The sequence below is a fragment of the Oncorhynchus keta genome, unplaced genomic scaffold, assembly GCF_023373465.1.
Source record: "Oncorhynchus keta strain PuntledgeMale-10-30-2019 unplaced genomic scaffold, Oket_V2 Un_contig_15918_pilon_pilon, whole genome shotgun sequence".
Classification (NCBI taxonomy): Eukaryota; Metazoa; Chordata; class Actinopteri; order Salmoniformes; family Salmonidae; genus Oncorhynchus; species Oncorhynchus keta.
Window position 1 is genome coordinate 84279 of NW_026279596.1, and position 19120 is coordinate 103398.

Here is a 19120-nt window from a genome sequence, read left to right on the forward strand (position 1 = left end):
GGACCACCAGACACCGTGGAGACCTGACCACCCGACACCGAGGACACCTGACCACCCGACACCGTGGAGACCTGAACACCAGACACCGTGGAGACCTGACCACCCGACACAGTGGAGACCTGACCACCCCGACACCGTGGAGACCTGACCACCAGACACCGTGAAGACCTGACCACCGGACACCGAGGACACTTGACCACCCGACACGTGGAGTCCTGACCACCCGACACCGTGGAGTCCTGACCACCCGACACCGTGAAGACCTGACCACCCAACACCGTGGAGACCTGACCACCCGACACCGTGGAGACCTGACCACCAGACACCGTGAAGACCTGACCACCAGACACCGTGAAGACCGGACCACCGGACACCGAGGACACCTGACCACCCGACACCGTGGAGACCTGACCACCAGACACCGTGGAGACCTGACCACCCGACACCGAGGACACCTGACCACCCGACACCGTGGAGACCTGAACACCAGACACCGTGGAGACCTGACCACCCGACACAGTGGAGACCTGACCACCCGACACCGTGGAGACCTGACCACCAGACACCGTGAAGACCTGACCACCGGACACCGAGGACACCTGACCACCCGACCGTGGAGTCCTGACCACCCGACACCGTGGAGTCCTGACCACCCGACACCGTGGAGACCTGACCACCCGACACCGTGGAGACCTGACCACCCGACACCGTGGAGACCTGACCACCCGACACCGTGGAGACCTGACCACCCAACACCGTGAAGACCTGACCACCAGACACCGTGGAGACCTGACCACCAGACACCGTGGAGACCTGACCACCCGACACAGTGGAGACCTGACCACCCGACACCGTGGAGACCTGACCACCCGACACCGCGGAGACCTGACCACCAGACACCGCGAAGACCTGACCACCCGACACCGAGGAGACCTGACCACCCGACACCGCGAAGACCTGACCACCAGACACCGCGGAGACCTGACCACCAGACACCGTGGAGACCTGACCACCCGACACCGCGGAGACCTGACCACCAGACACCGTGGAGACCTGACCACCCGACACCGAGGACACCTGACCACCCGACACCGTGGAGACCTGAACACCAGACACAGTGGAGACCTGACCACCCGACACAGTGGAGACCTGACCACCCGACACAGTGGAGACCTGACCACCCGACACCGTGGAGACCTGACCACCAGACACCGTGAAGACCTGACCACCGGACACCGAGGACACCTGACCACCCGACACGTGGAGTCCTGACCACCCGACACCGTGGAGTCCTGACCACCCGACACCGTGAAGACCTGACCACCCAACACCGTGGAGACCTGACCACCCGACACCGTGGAGACCTGACCACCAGACACCGTGAAGACCTGACCACCAGACACCGTGAAGACCGGACCACCGGACACCGAGAGGACACCTGACCACCCGACACCGTGGAGACCTGACCACCAGACACCGTGGAGACCTGACCACCCGACACCGAGGACACCTGACCACCCGACACCGTGGAGACCTGAACACCAGACACCGTGGAGACCTGACCACCCCGACACAGTGGAGACCTGACCACCCGACACCGTGGAGACCTGACCACCAGACACCGTGGAGACCTGACCACCAGACACCGTGAAGACCTGACCACCCGACACGTGGAGTCCTGACCACCCGACACGTGGAGTCCTGACCACCCGACACCGTGGAGTCCTGACCACCCGACACCGTGAAGACCTGACCACCCAACACCGTGGAGACCTGACCACCCGACACCGTGGAGACCTGACCACCCGACACCGTGGAGACCTGACCACCCGACACCGTGGAGACCTGACCACCCGACACCGTGGAGACCTGACCACCCGACACCGTGGAGACCTGACCACCCGACACCGTGAAGACCTGACCACCCGACACCGTGAAGACCTGACCACCCGACACCGTGAAGACCTGACCACCCGACACCGGGGAGACCTGACCACCCGACACCGGGAGACCCGACACGGGTAGACCTGACCACCCGACACCGGGGGAGACCCGACACCGGGTAGACCTGACCACCCGACACCGGGTAGACCTGACCACCCGACACCGGGTAGACCTGACCACCCGACACCGGGTAGACCTGACCACCCGACACCGGGTAGACCTGACCACCCGACACCGGGTAGACCTGACCACCCGACACCGGGGAGACCTGACCACCCGACACCGGGAGACCTGACCACCCGACACCGGGGAGACCTGACACCGTGGAGACCTGACCACCCGACACCGGGGAGACCTGACCACCCGACACCGGGGAGACCTGACACCGTGGAGACCTGACCATCCGACACCGGGGAGACCTGACCACCCGACACCGGGGAGACCTGACACCGTGGAGACCTGACCACCCGACACCGGGTAGACCTGACCACCCGACACCGGGAGACCTGACCACCCGACACCGGACACCTGACCACCCGCCAGCTCGCACCGTGGAGACCTGACCACCCGCCAGCTCGCACCGTGGAGACCTGACCACCTGACACCGTGGAGACCTGACCACCCGACACCGGGAGACCTGACCACCCGACACCGTGGAGACCTGACCACCCGACACCGGGGAGACCTGACCACCCGACACCGGGAGACCTGACCACCCGACACCGGGGAGACCTGACCACCCAACACCGCGGAGACCTGACCACCCGACACCGGGGAGACCTGACCACCCGACACGGGAGACCTGACCACCCGACACCGCGGAGAGCTGACCACCCGACACCGCGGAGAGCTGACCACCCGACACCGCGGACACCTGACCACCAGACACCGGGAGACCTGACCACCCGACACCGTGAAGACCTGACCACCGGACACCGCGGACACCTGACCACCCGACACCGTGGAGACCTGACCACCCGACACCGCGGACACCTGACCACCCGACACCGTGGAGACCTGACCACCCGACACCGCGGACACCTGACCACCCGACACCGTGGAGACCTGACCACCAGACACCGTGAAGACCTGACCACCCGACACCGAGGAGACCTGACCACCCGACACCGTGAAGACCTGACCACCGGACACCGCGGACACCTGACCACCAGACACCGGGGAGACCTGACCACCAGACACCGTGAACACCTGACCACCGGACACCGCGGACACCTGACCACCAGACACCGTGGAGACCTGACCACCCGACACCGTGGACACCTGACACCGTGGAGACCTGACCACCCGACACCGTGGAGACCTGACCACCCGACACCGTGGAGACCTGACCACCCGACACCGTGGAGACCTGACCACCCGACACCGTGGAGACCTGACCACCAGACACCGTGAAGATCTGACCACCGGACACCGAGGACACCTGACCACCCGACACCGTGGAGACCGGACCACCAGACACCGTGGAGACCTGACCACCCGACACCGAGGACACCTGACCACCCGACACCGTGGAGACCTGAACACCAGACACCGTGGAGACCTGACCACCCGACACAGTGGAGACCTGACCACCCGACACAGTGGAGACCTGACCACCCGACACCGTGGAGACCTGACCACCAGACACCGTGAAGACCTGACCACCGGACACCGAGGACACTTGACCACCCGACACGTGGAGTCCTGACCACCCGACACCGTGGAGTCCTGACCACCCGACACCGTGAAGACCTGACCACCCAACACCGTGGAGACCTGACCACCCGACACCGTGGAGACCTGACCACCAGACACCGTGAAGACCTGACCACCAGACACCGTGAAGACCGGACCACCGGACACCGAGGACACCTGACCACCCGACACCGTGGAGACCTGACCACCAGACACCGTGGAGACCTGACCACCAGACACCGTGGAGACCTGACCACCCGACACCGAGGACACCTGACCACCCGACACCGTGGAGACCTGAACACCAGACACCGTGGAGACCTGACCACCCGACACAGTGGAGACCTGACCACCCGACACCGTGGAGACCTGACCACCAGACACCGTGAAGACCTGACCACCGGACACCGAGGACACCTGACCACCCGACACGTGGAGTCCTGACCACCCGACACCGTGGAGTCCTGACCACCCGACACCGTGGAGACCTGACCACCCGACACCGTGGAGACCTGACCACCCGACACCGTGGAGACCTGACCACCCAACACCGTGAAGACCTGACCACCAGACACCGTGGAGACCTGACCACCAGACACCGTGGAGACCTGACCACCCGACACCGAGGACACCTGACCACCCGACACCGTGGAGACCTGACCACCGGACACCGTGGAGACCTGACCACCGGACACCGTGGAGACCTGACCACCCGACACCGTGGAGACCTGACCACCGGACACCGTGAAGACCTGACCACCGGACACCGAGGAGACCTGACCACCAGACACCGAGGAGACCTGACCACCAGACACCGTGGAGACCTGACCACCCGACACCGTGGAGACCTGACCACCAGACACCGTGGAGACCTGACCACCAGACACCCGTGAAGACCTGACCACCAGACACCGTGGAGACCTGACCACCCGATACCGTGGAGACCTGACCACCCGACACCGTGGAGACCTGACCACCCGACACAGTGGAGACCTGACCACCCGACACCGCGGAGACCTGACCACCCGACACCGCGGAGACCTGGCCACCAGACACCGCGGACACCTGACCACCAGACACCGTGGAGACCTGACCACCCGACACAGTGGAGACCTGACCACCCGACACCGCGGAGACCTGACCACCCGACACCGCGGAGACCTGACCACCAGACACCGCGAAGACCTGACCACCCGACACCGAGGAGACCTGACCACCCGACACCGCGAAGACCTGACCACCAGACACCGCGGAGACCTGACCACCAGACACCGCGGAGACCTGACCACCCGACACCGCGGAGACCTGACCACCAGACACCGTGGAGACCTGACCACCCGACACCGAGGACACCTGACCACCCGACACCGTGGAGACCTGAACACCAGACACAGTGGAGACCTGACCACCCGACACAGTGGAGACCTGACCACCCGACACAGTGGAGACCTGACCACCCGACACCGTGGAGACCTGACCACCAGACACCGAGGACACCTGACCACCGGACACCGAGGACACCTGACCACCCGACACGTGGAGTCCTGACCACCCGACACCGTGGAGTCCTGACCACCCGACACCGTGAAGACCTGACCACCCGACACCGTGGAGACCTGACCACCCGACACCGTGGAGACCTGACCACCAGACACCGTGAAGACCTGACCACCGGACACCGTGAAGACCGGACCACCGGACACCGAGGACACCTGACCACCCGACACCGTGGAGACCTGACCACCAGACACCGTGGAGACCTGACCACCCGACACCGAGGACACCTGACCACCCGACACCGTGGAGACCTGAACACCAGACACCGTGGAGACCTGACCACCCGACACAGTGGAGACCTGACCACCCGACACCGTGGAGACCTGACCACCAGACACCGTGGAGACCTGACCACCAGACACCGTGAAGACCTGACCACCCGACACGTGGAGTCCTGACCACCCGACACGTGGAGTCCTGACCACCCGACACCGTGGAGTCCTGACCACCCGACACCGTGAAGACCTGACCACCCGACACCGTGGAGACCTGACCACCCGACACCGTGGAGACCTGACCACCCGACACCGTGGAGACCTGACCACCAGACACCGTGAAGACCTGACAACCAGACACCGGGGAGACCGGACCACCCGACACCGGGAGACCTGACCACCCGACACCGTGGAGACCTGACCACCCGACACCGTGGAGACCTGACCACCCGACACCGTGGAGACCTGACCACCCGACACCGTGGAGACCTGACCACCAGACACCGTGGAGACCTGACCACCCGACACCGTGGAGACCTGACCACCAGACACCGTGGAGACCTGACCACCCGACACCGTGGAGACCTGACCACCCGACACCGTGGAGACCTGACCACCCGACACCGTGGACACCTGACACCGTGGAGACCTGACCACCCGACACCGTGGAGACCTGACCACCCGACACCGTGGAGACCTGACCACCCGACACCGTGGAGACCTGACCACCCGACACCGTGGAGACCTGACCACCCGACACCGTGGAGACCTGACCACCCGACACCGTGGAGACCTGACCACCAGACACCGTGGAGACCTGACCACCAGACACCGTGGAGACCTGACCACCAGACACCGTGGAGACCTGACCACCAGACACCGTGGAGACCTGACCACCCGACACCGTGGAGACCTGACCACCCGACACCGTGGAGACCTGACCACCAGACACCGTGGAGACCTGACCACCAGACACCGTGGAGACCTGACCACCAGACACCGTGGAGACCTGACCACCAGACACCGTGGAGACCTGGCCACCCGACACCGCGGAGACCTGACCACCCGACACCGTGGAGACCTGACCACCCGACACCGCGGAGACCTGACCACCCGACACCGCGGAGACCTGACCACCCGACACCGGGGAGACCTGACCACCCGACACCGGGGAGACCTGACCACCAGACACCGCGGACACCTGACCACCAGACACCGCGGAGACCTGACCACCCGACACCGTGGAGACCTGACCACCCGACACCGTGGAGACCTGTCCACCCGACACCGCGGAGACCTGACCACCCGACACCGCGGAGACCTGACCACCCGACACCGCGGAGACCTGACCACCAGACACCGAGGAGACCTGACCACCCGACACCGAGGAGACCTGACCACCCGACACCGCAAAGACCTGACCACCAGACACCGCGGAGACCTGACCACCCGACATCGTGGAGACCTGACCACCCGACACCGTGGAGACCTGACCACCCGACACCGTGGAGACCTGACCACCCGACACCGGACCACCCGACACCGTGGAGACCTGACCACCCGACACAGTGGAGACCTGACCACCCGACACCGTGGAGACCTGACCACCAGACACCGTGGAGACCTGACCACCAGACACCGCGGAGACCTGACCACCCGACACCGTGGAGACCTGACCACCCGACACCGTGAAGACCTGACCACCAGACACCGTGAAGACCTGACCACCAGACACCGTGAAGACCTGACCACCCGACACCGGGGAGACCTGACCACCCGACACCGTGGAGACCTGACCGCCCGACACCGTGAAGACCTGACCACCCGACACCGTGAAGACCTGACCACCAGACACCGTGGAGACCTGACCACCCGACACCGTGGAGACCTGACCACCAGACACCGTGGTGACCTGACCACCGGACACCGTGAAGACCTGACCACCCGACACCGTGGAGACCTGACCACCAGACACCGTGGAGACCTGACCACCAGACACCGTGAAGACCTGACCACCCGACACCGTGAAGACCTGACCACCCGACACCGTGAAGACCTGACCACCGGACAACGTGGAGACCTGACCACCAGACACCGCGGAGACCTGACCACCCGACACCGTGAAGACCTGACCACCCGACACCGTGGAGACCTGACCACCCGACACCGCGGAGACCTGACCACCCGACACCGTGGAGACCTGACCACCCGACACCGGGGAGACCTGACCACCCGACACCGTGGAGACCTGACCACCCGACACCGGGGAGACCTGACTCCATGGGGAGAACATGAACCAGACTAATATTAGGGTCAATACTCCTTCTACCATACTCCGTGCTCCATGGGGACAACATGAACCAGACTAATATTAGGTTCAATACTCCGTCTACCATACTCCGGCTACCATACTCCGGCTACCATACTCCGGCTACCATACACCATGCTCCATGGGTAGAACATGAAGATGTACTGGAAACGTCATGTGGTTCTCACTCTCAACCCTAAAGTAGATGTACTGGAAATGTCCTGTGGTTCTCACTCTCAACCCTAAAGTAGATGTACTGGAAACGTCCTGTGGTTCTCACTCTCAACCCTAAAGTAGATGTACTGGAAACGTCATGTGGTTCTCACTCTCAACCCTAAAGTAGATGTACTGGAAATGTCCTGTGGTTCTCACTCTCAACCCTAAAGTAGATGTACTGGAAATGTCCTGTGGTTCTCACTCTCAACCCTAAAGTAGATGTACTGGAAATGTCCTGTGGTTCTCACTCTCAACCCTAAAGTAGATGTACTGGAAACGTCCTGTGGTTCTCACTCTCAACCCTAACGTAGATGTACTGGAAATGTCCTGTGGTTCTCACTCTCAACCCTAAAGTAGATGTACTGGAAATGTCCTGTGGTTCTCACTCTCAACCCTAAAGTAGATGTACTGGAAATGTCCTGTGGTTCTCACTCTCAACCCTAAAGTAGATGTACTGGAAACGTCCTGTGGTTCTCACTCTCAACCCTAACGTAGATGTACTGGAAATGTCCTGTGGTTCTCACTCTCAACCCTAAAGTAGATGTACTGGAAATGTCATGTGGTTCTCACTCTCAACCCTAAAGTAGATGTACCAGAAATGTCCTGTGGTTCTCACTCTCAACCCTAAAGTAGATGTACTGGAAATGTCCTGTGGTTCTCACTCTCAACCCTAAAGTAGATGTACTGGAAACGTCCTGTGGTTCTCACTCTCAACCCTAAAGTAGATGTACTGGAAACGTCCTGTGGTTCTCACTCTCAACCCTAAAGTAGATGTACTGGAAACGTCCTGTGGTTCTCACTCTCAACCCTAAAGTAGATGTACTGGAAATGTCCTGTGGTTCTCACTCTCAACCCTAAAGTAGATGTACTGGAAACGTCCTGTGGTTCTCACTCTCAACCCTAAAGTAGATGTACTGGAAATGTCCTGTGGTTCTCACTCTCAACCCTAAAGTAGATGTACTGGAAACGTCCTGTGGTTCTCACTCTCAACCCTAAAGTAGATGTACTGGAAACGTCCTGTGGTTCTCACTCTCAACCCTAAAGTAGATGTACTGGAAACGTCCTGTGGTTCTCACTCTCAACCCTAAAGTAGATGTACTGGAAATGTCCTGTGGTTCTCACTCTCAACCCTAAAGTAGATGTACTGGAAACGTCCTGTCGTTCTCACTCTCAACCCTAAAGTAGATGTACTGGAAATGTCCTGTGGTTCTCACTCTCAACCCTAAAGTAGATGTACTGGAAACGTCCTGTGGTTCTCACTCTCAACCCTAAAGTAGATGTACTGGAAACGTCCTGTGGTTCTCACTCTCAACCCTGAAGTAGATGTCCTTCTGTGGCACAGTTGGTAGAGCATGGCGCTTGTAACGCCAGGGTAGTGGGTTCGATTCCCGGGACCACCCATACGTAGAATGTATGCACACATGACTGTAAGTCGCTTTGGATAAAAGCGTCTGCTAAATGGCATATATTATTATTATTATTATTACTGGAAACGTCCTCTCCTTACTTTCCTGCTCCGCCAGCGAAGGCCAGGCCAGAGGCATTCATTCCAGCCAGGACGAAGTAGCCGTGCACCCCCGGTGTCTCCCCCATCAGGCAGCGCATGTCTGGGGTGAACGACTCAGGACAGTTGACCAGCTGCTGGATCTCACACACCTCTAGTTCTGGCATCCTCCTCAACAGGGCTGACAGCATGGGCTCTACGGGGGGGGGGGGAGAGAGGGGGTAAGGTAGAGAAACACCTCTAGTTCTGGCATCCTCCTCAACAGGGCTGACAGCATGGGCTCTACGGGGGGAGAGGGGGTTAGGTAGAGAAACACCTCTAGTTCTGGCATCCTCCTCAACAGGGCTGACAGCATGGGCTCTACGGGGGGGAGGGAGCGAGGGGGTTAGGTATAGAAACACCTCTAGTTCTGGCATCCTCCTCAACAGGGCTGACAGCATGGGCTCTACGGGGGGGGGGGGGGGTTAGGTAGAGAACACCTCTAGTTCTGGCATCCTCCTCAACAGGGCTGACAGCATGGGCTCTACGGGGGGGGAGGGAGAGAGGGGGTAAGGGAGGGGGTAAGGTAGAGAAACACCTCTAGTTCTGGCATCCTCCTCAACAGGGCTGACAGCATGGGCTCTACGGGGGAGGGAGAGGGGGTAAGGGAGGGGGTTAGGTAGAGAAACACCTCTAGTTCTAGCATCCTCCTCAACAGGGCTGACAGCATGGGTTCTACAGGGGGAGGGAGAGAGGGGGTAAGAGAGGGGGTAAGGTAGAGAAACACCTCTAGTTCTAGCATCCTCCTCAACAGGGCTGACAGCATGGGTTCTACAGGGGGAGGGAGAGAGGGGGTAAGAGAGGGGGTAAGAGAGGGGGTAAGGTAGAGAAACACCTCTAGTTCTGGCATCCTCCTCAACAGGGCTGACAGCATGGGTTCTACGGGGGGAGAGGGGGTAAGGGAGGGGTTAGGTAGAGAAACACCTCTAGTTCTGGCATCCTCCTCAACAGGGCTGACAGCATGGGTTCTACGGGGGGGAGGGAGAGAGGGGGTAAGAGAGGGGGTTAGGTAGAGACACTATGGACCGGTCAGTTACTATGGTATATAACCACCTCGCATAAACACAGTATATAACCAGTATGGGTTCGATTCCCACTGGGGCCAACCCATACTGTCTCAGTTGGTAAGAGTGTGCGCCAACATCATGGGTTCGATTCCCACTGGGGACAACCCATACTGTCTCAGTTGGTAAGAGTGTGCGCCAACATCATGGGTTCGATTCCCACTGGGGACAACCCATACTGTCTCAGTTGGTAATAGTGGGACACCAACATCATGGGTTCGATTCCCACTGGGGCCAACCCATAAAGGTCTCAGTTGGTAAGATTGTGCACCAACATCATGGGTTTGATTCCCACTGGGGACAACCCATACTGTCTCAGTTGGTGATAGTGGGACACCAACATCATGGGTTCGATTCCCACTGGGGCCAACCCATAAAGGTCTCAGTTGGTAAGATTGTGCACCAACATCATGGGTTTGTTTCCCACTGGGGACAACCCATACTGTCTCAGTTGGTGATAGTGGGACACCAACATCATGGGTTCGATTCCCACTGGGGCCAACCCATACTGTCTCAGTTGGTAATAGTGGGACACCAACATCATGGGTTCGATTCCCACTGGGGCCAACCCATAAAGGTCTCAGTTGGTAAGATTGTGCACCAACATCATGGGTTTGATTCCCACTGGGGACAACCCATACTGTCTCAGTTGGTGATAGTGGGACACCAACATCATGGGTTCGATTCCCACTGGGGCCAACCCATAAAGGTCTCAGTTGGTAAGATTGTGCACCAACATCATGGGTTTGATTCCCACTGGGGACAACCCATACTGTCTCAGTTGGTGATAGTGGGACACCAACATCATGGGTTCGATTCCCACTGGGGCCAACCCATAAAGGTCTCAGTTGGTAAGATTGTGCACCAACATCATGGGTTCGATTCCCACTGGGGACAACCCATACTGTCTCAGTTGGTAAGAGTGTGCGCCAACATCATGGGTTCGATTCCCACTGGGGACAACCCATACTGTCTCAGTTGGTAAGAGTGGGACACCAACATCATGGGTTCGATTCCCACTGGGGACAACCCATACTGTCTCAGTTGGTAAGAGTGTGCGCCAACATCATGGGTTCGATTCCCACTGGGGACAACCCATACTGTCTCAGTTGGTAAGAGTGTGGCGCCAACATCATGGGTTCGATTCCCACTGGGGCCAACCCATACTGTCTCAGTTGGTAAGAGTGTGCGCCAACATCATGGGTTCGATTCCCACTGGGGACAACCCATACTGTCTCAGTTGGTAAGAGTGGGCGCCAACATCATGGGTTCGATTCCCACTGGGGACAACCCATACTGTCTCAGTTGGTAAGAGTGTGGCGCCAACATCATGGGTTCGATTCCCACTGGGGCCAACCCATACTGTCTCAGTTGGTAAGAGTGTGCGCCAACATCATGGGTTCGATTCCCACTGGGGACAACCCATACTGTCTCAGTTGGTAAGAGTGTGGCGCCAACATCATGGGTTCGATTCCCACTGGGGCCAACCCATACTGTCTCAGTTGGTAAGAGTGTGCGCCAACATCATGGGTTCGATTCCCACTGGGGCCAACCCATACTGTCTCAGTTGGTGAGAGTGTGGGCCAACATCATGGATTCGATTCCCACTGGGGACAACCCATTTTAAAATGTATGCACTCACAGCACAAAGTAAATGGAAAACTAAATGGACTCCATGTTTTACAGTAGCCGTGGCAACATAAACAGAAGAGGGTGTCATTATAGAAAAACCACCCCGTCTCTTACCGAAGTGGTCCCAGTCCTCCTGCATGGTCTGAATCTCCAGCTGGTTACGTCCTTCGGTGAAGATAGGTTTAGGGTTCTTCTCAAATCCTCCAGACAGGACCCCTCCCTGCCATGCTCTCACATAGATCCTCCCGTCCATATCCATCACCACTAGAGAGAACACACAGAGATACACAGTTACAACACAGTCTAACCCTGACCCTAACCTCCAGACAGGACCCCTCCCTGCCATGCTCTCACATAGATCCTCCCGTCCATATCCATCACCACTAGGGAGAACACACAGAGATACACAGTTACAACACAGTCTAACCCTGACCCTAACCTCCAGACAGGACCCCTCCCTGCCATGCTCTCACATAGATCCTCCCGTCCATATCCATCACCACTAGGGAGAACACACAGAGATACACAGTTACCACACAGTCTAACCCTGACCCCTGACCTCACATAGATCCTCCCGTCCATATCCATCACCACTAGGAGAACACACAGAGATACACAGTTACAACACAGTCTAACCCTGACCCCTGACCCTAACCACCAGACAGGACCCCTCCCTGCCATGCTCTCACATAGATCCTCCCGTCCATATCCATCACCACTAGAGAGAACACACAGAGATACACAGTTACAAGACAGTCTAACCCTGACCCTAACCACCAGACAGGACCCCTCCCTGCCATGCTCTCACATAGATCCTCCCGTCCATATCCATCACCACTAGAGAGAACACACAGAGATACACAGTTACAAGACAGTCTAACCCTGACCCTAACCACCAGACAGGACCCCTCCCTGCCATGCTCTCACATAGATCCTCCCGTCCATATCCATCACCACTAGGGAGAACACACAGAGATACACAGTTACAACACAGTCTAACCCTGACCCTAACCACCAGACAGGACCCCTCCCTGCCATGCTCTCACATAGATCCTCCCGTCCATATCCATCACCACTAGGGAGAACACACAGAGATACACAGTTACAACACAGTCTAACCCTGACCCTAACCACCAGACAGGACCCCTCCCTGCCATGCTCTCACATAGATCCTCCCGTCCATATCCATCACCACTAGGGAGAACACACAGAGATACACAGTTACAACACAGTCTAACCCTGACCCCTGACCCTAACCACCAGACAGGACCCCTCCCTGCCATGCTCTCACATAGATCCTCCCGTCCATATCCATCACCACTAGAGAGAACACACAGAGATACACAGTTACAACACAGTCTAACCCGGACCCCTGACCTCACATAGATCCTCCCGTCCATATCCATCTCCACTAGAGAGAACACACAGAGATACACAGTCTAACCCTGACCCCTGACCCCACATAGATCCTCCCGTCCATATCCATCACCACTAGGGAGAACACACAGAGATACACAGTTACCACACAGTCTAACCCTGACCCCTGACCTCACATAGATCCTCCCGTCCATATCCATCACCACTAGAGAGAACACACAGAGATACAGTTACAACACAGTCTAACCCTGACCCCTGACCTCACATAGATCCTCCCGTCCATATCCATCACCACTAGGGAGAACACACAGAGATACACAGTTACAACACAGTCTAACCCTGACCCCTGACCTCACATAGATCCTCCCGTCCATATCCATCACCACTAGGGAGAACACACAGAGATACACAGTTACAACACAGTCTAACCCTGACCCCTGACCCCACATAGATCCTCCCGTCCATATCCATCACCACTAGGGAGAACACACAGAGATACACAGTTACAACACAGTCTAACCCTGACCCCTGACCTCACATAGATCCTCCCGTCCATATCCATCACCACTAGAGAGAACACACAGAGATACACAGTTACAACACAGTCTAACCCTGACCCTAACCACCAGACAGGACAGAGCTCAGGCCAGCGGAGGCTCCTCAGAGGAGGAAGGGGAGGACCATCCTCCTCAGTGAATTTCATAAACATTTAAATAGTAAAACATTAAAAAGGTTATCCCATTTAGATAAAACTAAAACTAAAAAAATATTTGCATGTTACCAAATCATTGATTAAAACACACAGTTTTGCAATGAAGGTCACAGTAGCCTCAGCAGCACCATAGTGTAGCCGGAGGACAGCTAGTTTCCGTCCTCCTCTGGGCACATCGACATCAAAACAAAACCTAGGAGGCTCATGGTGCTCACCCCCTTCCATAGACTTACACAGTAATTACGACAACTTCCGGAGGACGTTCTCCAACCTATGGATGTTACATTGAACTGGGTGAATATGAATGACAGTAACCTAAACCTGTCACTGTTACATTGAACTGGGAGGATATGACTGACAGTAACCTAAACCTGTCACTGTTACATTGAACTGGGTGAATATGAATGACAGTAACCTAAACCTGTCACTGTTACATTGAACTGGGTGAATATGAATGACAGTAACCTAAACCTGTCACTGTTACATTGAACTGGGTGAATATGAATGACAGTAACCTAAACCTGTCACTGTTACATTGAACTGGGTGAATATGAATGACAGTAACCTAAACCTGTCACTGTTACATTGAACTGGGTGAATATGAATGACAGTAACCTAAACCTGTTACTGTTACATTGAACTGGGTGAATATGAATGACAGTAACCTAAACCCATCACTGTTACATTGAACTGGGTAAATATGAATGACAGTCACCTAAACCTGTCACTGTTACATTGAACTGGGTGAATATGAATGACAGTAACCTAAACCTATCACTGTTACATTGAACTGGGTGAATATGAATGACAGTAACCTAAACCTGTCACTGTTACATTGACCTGTGTGAATATGAATGACAGTAACCTAAACCTGTCACATTGAACTGGGTGAATATGAATGACAGTAACCTAAACCTGTCACATTGAACTGGGTGAATATGAATGACAGTAACCTAAACCTGTTACTGTTACATTGAACTGGGTGAATATGAATGACAGTAACCTAAACCCATCACTGTTACATTGAACTGGGTAAATATGAATGACAGTCACCTAAACCTGTCACTGTTACATTGAACTGGGTGAATATGAATGACAGTAACCTAAACCTATCACTGTTACATTGAACTGGGTGAATATGAATGACAGTAACCTAAACCTGTCACTGTTACATTGACCTGGGTGAATATGAATGACAGTAACCTAAACCTGTCACATTGAACTGGGTGAATGACAGTAACCTAAACCTGTCACATTGAACTGGGTGAATGACAGTAACCTAAACCTGTCACATTGAACTGGGTGAATGACAGTAACCTAAACCTGTCACATTGAACTGGGTGAATATGAATGACAGTAACCTAAACCTATCACTGTTACATTGAACTGGGTGAATATGAATGACAGTAACCTAAACCTGTCACTGTCACATTGAACTGGGTGAATATGAATGACAGTAACCTAAACCTGTCACTGTTACATTGAACTGGGTGAATATGAATGACAGTAACCTAAACCCATCACTGTTACATTGAACTGGGTGAATATGAATGACAGTAACCTAAACCCTATTGATGTTACATTGAACTGGGTGAATATGAATGACAGTAACCTAAACCTGTCACTGTTACATTGAACTGGGTGAATATGAATGACAGTAACCTAAACCTATCACTGTTATATTGAACTGGGTGAATATGAATGACAGTAACCTAAACCTGTCACTGTCACATTGAACTGGGTGAATATGAATGACAGTAACCTAAACCTGTCACTGTTACATTGAACTGGGTGAATATGAATGACAGTAACCTAAACCTATCACTGTTACATTGAACTGGGTGAATATGAATGACAGTAACCTAAACCTGTCACTGTTACATTGAACTGGGTGAATATGAATGACAGTAACCTAAACCTGTCACTGTTACATTGAACTGGGTGAATATGAATGACAGTAACCTAAACCTGTCACATTGAACTGGGTGAATATGAATGACAGTTATCCAATACGCTGTAATAGAAATCTAACTCCTTCTGGACTGAGCGGTACCAGCTCTAACTCCTTCTGGACTGAGCGGTACCAGCTCTAACTCCTTCTGGACTGAGCGGTACCAGCTCTAACTCCTTCTGGACTGAGCGGTACCAGCTCTAACTCCTTCTGGACTGAGCGGTACCAGCTCTAACTCCTTCTGGACTGAGCGGTACCAGCTCTAACTCCGTCTGGACTGAGCGGTGCCAGCTCTAACTCCGTCTGGACTGAGCGGTGCCAGCTCTAACTCCGTCTGGACTGAGCGGTGCCAGCTCTAACTCCTTCCGTACTGAGCGGTACGAGCTCTAACTTCTTCTGGACTGAGCGGTACCAGCTCTAACTCCTTCTGGACTGAGCGGTGCCAGCTCTAACTCCTTCTGGACTGAGCGGTGCCAGCTCTAACTCCTTCTGGACTGAGCGGTACCAGCTCTAACTCCTTCTGGACTGAGCGGTGCCAGCTCTAACTCCTTCTGTACTGAGCGGTGCCAGCTCTAACTCCTTCTGGACTGAGCGGTGCCAGTTCTAACTCCTTCTGTACTGAGCGGTGCCAGCTCTAACTCCTTCTGGACTGAGCGGTACCAGCTCTAACTTCTTCTGGACTGAGCGGTACCAGCTCTAACTCCTTCTGGACTGAGCGGTGCCAGCTCTAACTCCTTCTGTACTGAGCGGTGCCAGCTCTAACTCCTTCTGGACTGAGCGGTGCCAGTTCTAACTCCTTCTGTACTGAGCGGTGCCAGCTCTAACTCCTTCTGGACTGAGCGGTACAACTCGTACGTTGATTATTTGTATCTGGGCTGTAGAGGAGGTATTCTCACCTGGGGTTCTGGGCTGTAGAGGAGGTATTCTCACCTGGGGTTCTGGGCTGTAGAGGAGGTATTCTCACCTGGGGTTCTGGGCTGTAGAGGAGGGAGTCTCACCTGGGGTTCTGGGCTGTAGAGGAGGTAGTCTCACCTGGGGTTCTGGGCTGTAGAGGAGGGAGTCTCACCTGGGGTTCTGGGCTGTAGAGGAGGTAGTCTCACCTGGGGTTCTGGGCTGTAGAGGAGGAGTCTCACCTGGGGTTCTGGGCTGTAGAGGAGGGAGTCTCACCTGGGGTTCTGGGCTGTAGAGGAGGTAGTCTCACCTGGGGTTCTGGGCTGTAGAGGAGGTAGTCTCACCTGGGGTTCTGGGCTGTAGAGGAGGTAGTCTCACCTGGGGTTCTGGGCTGTAGAGAAGGTAGTCTCACCTGGGGTGCTGGGCTGTAGAGGCTCTGAGAGGAGGTAGTCTCACCTGGGGTTCTGGGCTGTAGAGGCTCTGAGAGGAGGTAGTCTCACCTGGGGTTCTGGGCTGTAGAGGCTCTGAGAGGAGGTAGTCTCACCTGGGGTGCTGGGCTGTAGAGGCTCTGAGAGGAGGTAGTCTCACCTGGGGTGCTGGGCTGTAGAGGCTCTGAGAGGAGGTAGTCTCACCTGGGGTGCTGGGCTGTAGAGGCTCTGAGAGGAGGTAGTCTCACCTGGGGTGCTGGGCTGTAGAGGCTCTGAGAGGAGGTAGTCTCACCTGGGGTGCTGGGCTGTAGAGGCTCTGAGAGGAGGTAGTCTCACCTGGGGTTCTGGGCTGTAGAGGCTCTGAGAGGAGGTAGTCTCACCTGGGGTTCTGGGCTGTAGAGGAGGTAGTCTCACCTGGGGTTCTGGGCTGTAGAGGCTCTGAGAGGAGGTAGTCTCACCTGTGGTTCTGGGCTGTAGAGGCTCTGAGAGGAGGTAGTCTCACCTGGGGTGCTGGGCTGTAGAGGCTATGAGAGGAGGTAGTCTCACCTGGGGTTCTGGGCTGTAGAGGCTCTGAGAGGAGGTAGTCTCACCTGGGGTGCTGGGCTGTAGAGGCTCTGAGAGGAGGTAGTCTCACCTGGGGTGCTGGGCTGTAGAGGCTCTGAGAGGAGGTAGTCTCACCTGGGGTGCTGGGCTGTAGAGGCTCTGAGAGGAGGTAGTCTCACCTGGGGTTCTGGGCTGTAGAGGCTCTGAGAGGAGGTAGTCTCACCTGGGGTGCTGGGCTGTAGAGGCTCTGAGAGGAGGTAGTCTCACCTGGGGTGCTGGGCTGTAGAGGCTCTGAGAGGAGGTAGTCTCACCTGGGGTGCTGGGCTGTAGAGGAGGTAGTCTCACCTGGGGTGCTGGGCTGTAGAGGCTCTGAGAGGAGGTAGTCTCACCTGGGGTGCTGGGCTGTAGAGGCTCTGAGAGGAGGTAGTCTCACCTGGGGTGCTGGGCTGTAGAGGCTCTGAGAGGAGGTAGTCTCACCTGGGGTGCTGGGCTGTAGAGGCTCTGAGAGGAGGTAGTCTCACCTGGGGTTCTGGGCTGTAGAGGCTCTGGGAGGAGGTAGTCTCACCTGGGGTGCTGGGCTGTAGAGGCTCTGAGAGGAGGTAGTCTCACCTGGGGTGCTGGGCTGTAGAGGCTCTGAGAGGAGGTAGTCTCACCTGGGGTGCTGGGCTGTAGAGGCTCTGAGAGGAGGTAGTCTCACCTGGGGTGCTGGGCTGTAGAGGCTCTGAGAGGAGGTAGTCTCACCTGGGGTGCTGGGCTGTAGAGGCTCTGAGAGGAGGTAGTCTCACCTGGGGTTCTGGGCTGTAGAGGCTCTGAGAGGAGGTAGTCTCACCTGGGGTGCTGGGCTGTAGAGGCTCTGAGAGGAGGTAGTCTCACCTGGGGTTCTGGGCTGTAGAGGCTCTGAGAGGAGGTAGTCTCACCTGGGGTTCTGGGCTGTAGAGGCTCTGAGAGGAGGTAGTCTCACCTGGGGTTCTGGGCTGTAGAGAAGGTAGTCTCACCTGGGGTGCTGGGCTGTAGAGGAGGTAGTCTCACCTGGGGTTCTGGGCT

At 56.4% G+C, this 19120-nt stretch overlaps 2 long non-coding RNA genes and 1 pseudogene across 4 annotated transcripts; 1 reads left to right on the forward strand and 2 right to left on the reverse strand.

The window, feature by feature from the left end:
- The window catches only part of LOC127919152 (pyruvate dehydrogenase phosphatase regulatory subunit, mitochondrial-like), a 63126-nt pseudogene that overhangs the window by 31247 nt on the left and 12759 nt on the right, over positions 1 to 19120 (reverse strand).
- Positions 14125 to 16868, reverse strand: LOC127919157 (uncharacterized). The gene is made up of 3 exons (XR_008102094.1): positions 16126 to 16868; positions 15317 to 15466; positions 14125 to 14928 (listed from the first exon to the last, which is right to left on the reverse strand). It is a non-coding gene; the product is annotated as an uncharacterized LOC127919157 (long non-coding RNA).
- LOC127919158 (uncharacterized) lies at positions 17762 to 18960 on the forward strand. Of its 3 annotated transcripts, XR_008102097.1 has the most exons (5): positions 17762 to 17859; positions 18114 to 18245; positions 18290 to 18377; positions 18412 to 18587; positions 18896 to 18960. It is a non-coding gene; the product is annotated as an uncharacterized LOC127919158 (long non-coding RNA). The 3 variants fall into 3 exon arrangements; XR_008102095.1 differs by having other exon boundaries at positions 18290 to 18587; XR_008102096.1 differs by lacking the exon at positions 18896 to 18960 and adding an exon at positions 18632 to 18756 and having other exon boundaries at positions 18290 to 18587.